The sequence below is a fragment of the Triticum dicoccoides genome, chromosome 3B, assembly GCF_002162155.2.
Source record: "Triticum dicoccoides isolate Atlit2015 ecotype Zavitan chromosome 3B, WEW_v2.0, whole genome shotgun sequence".
Lineage (NCBI taxonomy): Eukaryota > Viridiplantae > Streptophyta > Magnoliopsida > Poales > Poaceae > Triticum > Triticum dicoccoides.
The window spans coordinates 373,229,240-373,236,889 of record NC_041385.1 but is presented as its reverse complement, the minus strand read 5'-3'; the positions used below and the strand labels follow the sequence as shown (position 1 = coordinate 373,236,889).

Here is a 7,650-nt window from a genome sequence, read left to right as displayed (position 1 = left end):
GGTTGTTTCCTCCGTTCTGCAGTATGCCAGGCCTCGTTTCCATTGGCTATTCCATCCAAGCCCTCCCGATGAACACGATGACGCATTCTGTTTCAACCTAGATGGTTGGCTCCCCATGAACAAGATGACGACACAGCTTGTCCGTTCCAACCCAACCAAGTACACGAGCCCTGGCCGTACGTATGTGCGAGTAGGCGTTCGAGGCCCCGCCCGTATGTACGTACGTGGCCATATTTTCTTTCTTGCACCCTGGCCGCTGTACGTACGTGTCACGCCCAATATGTGACCCTATCCTAAAGGAACTCGAAGGTCCCACCAAGGATAGAAGCGCATATTGGAGACGCTTTTGCAAGGTGGATATCATTACATCGTACCATTACATAATAGTTGGGGATACATACAAAAGGCATAAAATGCCACATGAATACAACAACATCATACATAAGCGCAACATCTGACTACGGATGAAACACAAACAGAAACACAAACGACATCCACCCTGCTAGCCCGGGCTGCCGACCAGGAACCTATCCCCTAAACGATGAAGCAGAAGAAGAACTCAAAGCAAGCAAGCATCGCTTTCACGTCATGATCATCGTATTACCTATACCTGCAACTGTTGTTGTAGTAATCTGTGAGCCACAAGGACTCAGCAATCCCATTACCATGGGTTTCAAGACTAGCAAATATTAATGGGTATGGAAAGGATAAGTGGTGAGGTTGCAGCAAGCGACTAAGCAATGTATGGTGGCTAACTTACGAGTACAAGAATAAGATGAGGAGCTACGCAAACGGTCGCAAACTAGTAATGATCAAGAAGTGATCCTGAACTACTTACGTTCAAACATAAGCCCACTGTGTTCTCTTCTCGACCGACTCGAAAAGAGACCGTCACAGTTACGCACGCGGTTGGTGTATTTTAATTCAAATCTGGTGTCAAGTTCTCTACAACCGGACATTAAAAATTCCCATCTGCCACATAACTGCGGGCACGGCTTTCGAAAGTTAAAACCCTGCAGGGGTGTCCCAACATAGCCTATTATAAGCTCACGATCCGCGGAGACAATCCTCCATCGCGGGACATCCGATCAGAATCGGGATCCCGGTGCACAAGACATTTTGACAATGGTAAAACTAATCCAGCAAAGCCTCCTGACGTGTCGACACCCTGATAGCTGCCGCACGTATCTCGTCTTAGGCCACGATGGATGAGCTACGCGTACAGGTGCCAAAATAACCTAGGTTGCCCTGGGGCGGCCCCGCACAATGCTCTAGTTTGGGACCAACACCATCAGCACTGGCCCCTCCCTGCTATGTAGAAAAGAATCATCGGGTTCATGACGCCCTATGCAAATTAATTATTTAGTTTTAAGTGTTATTATGGCAAATGTTAAAAGCAATGTTGGGCCTTACTGGAAGAGTTTTATTCAAAGCGAACTATCAAGAGGGTCCCATAAACCCACACCATGTTAGGGACACAAAATCAATGAACATAACACCGGTATGATTGAAACAAGAGTGGAACAAAACACCAGGCATAAGGCCGAGCCTTCCGCCCTTTACCAAGTATATAGATGCATTCATTACATAGGAGATATTGTGATACCCCAAAATAATCCTGTTCCAACATGGAGCAATCTTCAACTTCACCTACAACTAACAACGCTATAAGAGGGGCTGAGCAAAAGCGGTAACATAGCCAAACAACAGTTTGCTGGGAAGGGTGAAAAGGTTAGAGGCTGACATGGCAATTTAGGAGGCTTGATAAGCAAGTGATAGGTAGCACAACATAGTGATAGAACGAAGCAACTAGCATAGCAATGATAGTAGTGAGATCCAAGGTGATGGTCATCTTGCCTGAAATCCCACTAGGAAAAAGAACAAGTCCATGAAGAAGATGAACGGGCATACACAAACCAAGCGTAGTCGAACGAATCCTCACGATCGCAACGAAGTAAGAACTATCGAGAAGAAGCACAACCGGAAAGAAGCAGACAACATGGTAAACACACAACACATAAACATAGCATGATGCTCAACCAAGTATGATTCATGGCAAGGATATATGATTCTACTCATGGAAAGAGATGAGGAATAATTAATCTACCTATCTAGGCAATTTTAAATGAGGCCGGAACAACAAACAACAATTCTGGAAAATCCCCATATGCATATTTCGAATTTGGTACTGTTCTGCCTAAACAATATTTTAATGTTGTTAAACAAGGAAATAAAGTGCACCAAGCTAATCTATGCATTTTTCTAGCCCATTTACATATAAAGAACATTTAATTCCGAGCTACGGTTATTTAGTTATGAAATAAACCATTTTAACATGTCATCTATGCAAATTAATGCAAACAACAATTTTAATTATTTTAACATGAATGAAAGTTGGATATTGTGAAACTACATGGAAATCTGAGCAACATGCATAGGTGAAATGTTTCAATCCGATGCATGTTTATTTAAATATGAGCAAAGCAATTAAATGGAATTTTCTGCTATTATCCAGTAATTGGAAAAAAATAACTAAATGCACAGGCAGAGAAAAAAACAGGCACAGGCCCAAAGCATCACGGTGCAGCGGCCCAATAGTAGGCTCGGGCCCAAGCGGCCAGGCGCGTGTGGACGAGCTAGGACGGAGACACACACGTCAATAAAACAAAACAACAAAAAAGGAGAGAACCTGGGATCGAACCCAAGACCTGCTGGATAGATGCACACTTTGAATACAACTAGTTGCTGGGGCGCCACCTGGTGGCGCCACCTATGCGGTACTATGCGCACTAATCAAGCTGACGCACTTATTAACGTGTTGACAGTCCATATGAGCAACAATGGTTAAAATTATGCAGAAGAGTGTTTATTCATAAAGCAGAGCAAGAGAAATAGTTTGATCGATGCTAATAGGTAACAGATAAATGACAATATTACAAGGTGGATGACTCGTCATAGACACATCCAGATTTTCAAATCAAGGTTTAACAGTCTCCAAAACGTGGAAGATCTCCAAAAGAGAGGCAGAGTTCCTTGGATCATCAGAACACAAGCATACCAAGTCTTAGAGAGAAACTAAATACGATACATGGATCATATGTATAGACGAGCTGAGGTCAAAAATACTGATGCACAGTGAGACTACATCGGTGGTTCACTAAGCTGCTCCTATTGGCATTTAATCAACCAACTGGTCTACCATCAAGATAGACCTCACCACCATGAAGTACAAGCCCGCTCAAGAGGAGGTTCCTGACGCAGAGTCGCGACCTCAAGCACCTCACCACCACGCCAAAACCCATCCATCAGCACAATCATGTTTGACGTTGGGCTGCCTGTAACAATGAGAAGAACGTTATGATTCTCCAACGCAAGAGTTTCCAAGAATAGGAAAATAAATTTTACATCGTCTCAGATTCAGATGACCTCCCTAAATCAGAAGAACATATTAATTAGATGTACCTAACACACACATGTACATGAAGATAGGATTGATAGATTTTATGTCAATATCTAATCTCTAACCATCTTCGAGACCTCTCTTGGAACACTATCCCCCATGGTGCGCAACCACCACCATTCAGCAATTCATCAAATGCTAGATGCCTTTTAAATGCCACTCTTTCGCAATCCCTGCAAACAACATTGCAGAGACCACAAAAATCTTTGGAAAAATCTGATACAATATGTATTTGTTGTTTAGTTACTTTGCTAATTTAGAGCCTAATGACAGTAGTTTTTTCTTTAGAAAATAATAACAACGACAAGAGCGGTAAGGTCATACATGTGCGCACGAAGACTTGTCTTCGTAGCCTGATTTGGTAATGCAAGTATGACACTTGCATGAGTTCCAAGCATTGGTGCATGGTATTGGAGTTAGATGGCTGATCTAGAATCATTTACATGATCTGAGAAATCTTCCTAATAATTTTTTATGTGCAGAATTCAATGAAGTTTTTTAGACAGGTTGATGACTCTTGCAAACTTAATTATCTTAAGTTTCAAACAATTAATTCTTTGTATCTCCTGAACATACAAAAAGAACTAGCCATTGGCAGTCAAAGGAGCATAGACAAGTGTAATCAGAGGGATTAAATTGTTACCTAATCACAGATTGTTCTTTATTCTTCATCCTTCAAAGTCTACAGAGAAGAGGCGGAATTGTATGTATCAGTACTATTCATAGCTATACATCCACAAATTGGTAACACACGAAGAGTACAGTTCGCCGAGCTAAATTTAGGCATTGCAAAAGCTATTGGTATCACTCAAACACCAGAATATTAGGTAGAAAGTAAAGTTGGTATTTGATTCATGCCATCAAAATAGTAAAACTACTGCAAAATGCAAAAGAGAAATGGTCTGACTTGTGCATGCCTACTGATTGCAGAATAAGACAAAGCCATAACCTCTGGAGTGTCCAGTTTTATTATCCCACATGACTCAAGCATCCCTGATCATAAATGGGACACATGAACAACTGAAAAGCTACATTCACACACAAATTTCTCCATCTAGGTTATATTTCACTCTCTCCTAACCAATCACAACTCAGCCGCTCAGGACACTGTTCCTATCCTATGTGGACATCGCAAGAGGGGGCGGCTTGAGCACCTCAGCATGTCCTATGCAGTCATTTTCACACGTTCACACACATTTGTCTTCTACTATGACGTTATGGCTTCCTAGTACAAGATGGAAGTTTGGCTTATAAACAAAAAACAAGTTTTACTGGCTTGCATAGAAAAAATTTAAACAATATAATAAAATGAATATGTGAAATGAAACAACATTTTCCATGTCATTCAGATCGAAGAAAGACTTGGTCTAGAATTATGAGGAACATTCACTTAGAGAAAAGTCTACTACAGCCAAGAAAGGGAGAAAGATAAATTAGAAACTTTCAGTTGATTGTTTATTTTCCATCAAGGAATCCAATTTAGCCCCTCAAAGACAATTAGCCAGAAACTCATGTGTGTGTGTATAGGAAAAATCCATCCTACCACCCAGTGGTAGTTACCATTAAATCAATTCAATACTATAAAAATTAGTGATAGAAACTCCTCTACATATCTTGTGCATACTTGTATGCAATTAGCATCTGTAAGCATGCATTGAGAAAGTTTTTCGTAGCAAAATTTGAGCCGAATATGAAATGATTAGGATCAATCCCAACAAACTAAGCTTAATATTGCTCAGTTTTCTACCACTTCATGAGGCTTGGCATCCCACTTGAAGGGAAACTAAAAGGTACATAAGACATATAGTTTTCTGCCACTTCACGAGGCTTTTCATTATCTGTTTCGTGCATTCAGGTCCCCCCTTCCATGGCTATGTCATGGTGTTTTTTATCACATCCATTGATCAAAGTACAATATCCCTGTGACAAATGTTTTGCACATTTCAAGCTGAAGAAAAGTTGGATGGAAGAAAATAGAAGATGGCTTTTCATTCTGTTTGAAAAGATAGAATAAATATAATTTACAAATTCACAGTTCTATATCCAATGAGAAAGAAGCCTCGGTTTTAAGGAGACATCAACACTATCTAGCAAAATAATCAACTAATTTGTCTCTTGTTAGGAGGATGATCTCAAAATACATATCACAACAGTTTGAACTATCACAGATGACCGTCCACTCTAAAAAACACATAAATATAAGTTAGTACATATAAATTAATCAGCACAAAGGATAATACTCCCTCTGTAACTAATATAAGACGTTTTAGATCACTGAATCTAAAACGTCTTATATTAGTTGCTGTATTTTAGACCAAATAAGAATATATATTATTATTTGTAGCTTAGACATGTCATAATGCGGCTTCTTTTATAGTCCTTATGACAAAGTCAAACTATTTTAAGGAATGATTAATCAATATGTTTCTTTTATAGCCAGAAATAGTGGTTAGCACTTCTATTAAACAAATACTAATGTTATCGTCTGTATGAAAACCAAAAAGGAACATCATCATACCTTAACATCCGGTGACTAATGATCTAGTGTCGTCAAAGCAAATGGAATTATTAACCACCACAACTCGCCAAGCTTCGGGTAGTTAACCTGAAACAATCGAAGAAGCAATTGGAGTGAAAACCTTTAATGCTGAAATGGCTCCACATTACTGATTATGCTTCCGGCGTTGTTACAAGTATTTACTGCAGCACATTTTCTTATTATCATAGTAATTGTCCAATCAAATATTTTTATTCAGTCAAGCAGCTCTCAAATTTTCCTAAATGAACTACTACTCCTAAAAACAATAGCTTTATGACACTAATTAATCACCAGCTGTTAGTGGCAGATTATAGATAAAACTGAAAGCACAAGTGGCATGGTGCGCATCAATCAATTCATCGAACGTGATCTCGGGCAGCTAGTGCATCATGCCATTTGATTATACTTGTTTCAAATGTACTCCCTCCGTCCTGAATTACTTGTCGCTCAAACGGATCTATTTTTTAGTGCTAAATACATCCGTTTGGGCGACAAGTAGTTTGGGACAGAGGGAGTATGTTTTTCTTCAAATAATCTGGGTGCCGATTTCTGTCCTCAGTAGTTATGTATGCTCTTGTGTCTAAGTGGCCGCGTCTGAACTACATTCTCACTCGATGTGTGAAATGAGGCATCCCATAATTTGCTTCATAATTTTTGTTTTGCTAATTAACCCATGCGAAACATCATGAATGTTGATTTTTTTGCATAAACTGGTAAAACTTAAGCTAGTTTGACTTAGGACCAAACTAAAAAGAACATCCTATTTGAGGATGGAGAGGGAATTTACTATATGACACAAGAACAACTACCTGAATGTTTATATAGTTGAAGGAGGTAAAAGGATAACACCACATGCCACACAAAGAATATTCAATCACGGGTGGGATGGGGTGGGTGGCGTGAGGAACTAATCTAATCAATAAAGAGGCTATTCTAATCAAATCTAATAAAGAAAAGAACAAGAGGGACAGGGAGAAGAAGATAGCACATACATGAACTGGACCTAAGGTCCGGGCCGCAGGGGTTGGGGTCAGCGGGCCGCAGGCTGCTGATCTATTGCCCCGTCGTGGCGTCCAGCCACCTTGAACTCCAGCAGCGTCTCACCTGAGGGCAGGACAAGCATCAGCCATGGAGATTCAGAGATTTATTGAGGAGAGGAATTGAAGACTGGACGGGGTGAGCGGACCTCCACCCACGACTTCCTTGTCAATGGCAAACTCGAGGGCACCAGCCCGCCCTGCCCCGCCCCCAGCAACAACTCACCTGGGGCGACGGCGGCGGCGGTAACCCAGGCAGGGAGATGAGAGGAATGGGGAGGAGAAGGCATAAGAGAAGGGGAGGAGCCGGTGGCGCAGGGACTCGGGAGAGGAGGAGGCGAGGGGAAAGGGGAATGGCACAGTGGGGAGGAAGCGTGTGCCGGCGGCTTGGTTTTACCGAGATTTTTTTTCACCCCAGCGTTGCACAGTAGCTTTGCTGACGTGTACAACGCGAGAGAGCGCCCTTGTAGCAACTGTTAAAGGGTTGTATTCGGACAGCAATATGTTGGTGATAAGAGAGGGGCTAGGCCCGACATGAAGAAGAACAAGGGCTTGATCTAAGTGAGCCAAAATTGGTGCCGAAAATTGATGAAAAAGAAACAGGGGCGCCTGGG

The 7,650-nt window shown here is 41.3% G+C and overlaps 1 long non-coding RNA gene across 2 annotated transcripts; it reads right to left on the bottom strand.

The window, feature by feature from the left end:
- Window positions 1-2,952: 2,952 nt before the first annotated feature.
- LOC119276097 lies at window positions 2,953-7,421 on the bottom strand. 2 transcript variants are annotated; one of them, XR_005136330.1, is made up of 5 exons: window positions 7,186-7,421; window positions 6,992-7,103; window positions 5,979-6,065; window positions 4,104-4,142; window positions 2,953-3,335 (listed from the first exon to the last, which is right to left on the bottom strand). It is a non-coding gene; the product is annotated as an uncharacterized LOC119276097 (long non-coding RNA). The 2 variants fall into 2 exon arrangements; XR_005136331.1 differs by having other exon boundaries at window positions 7,263-7,410.
- Between the last annotated feature and the right edge of the window lie 229 nt (window positions 7,422-7,650).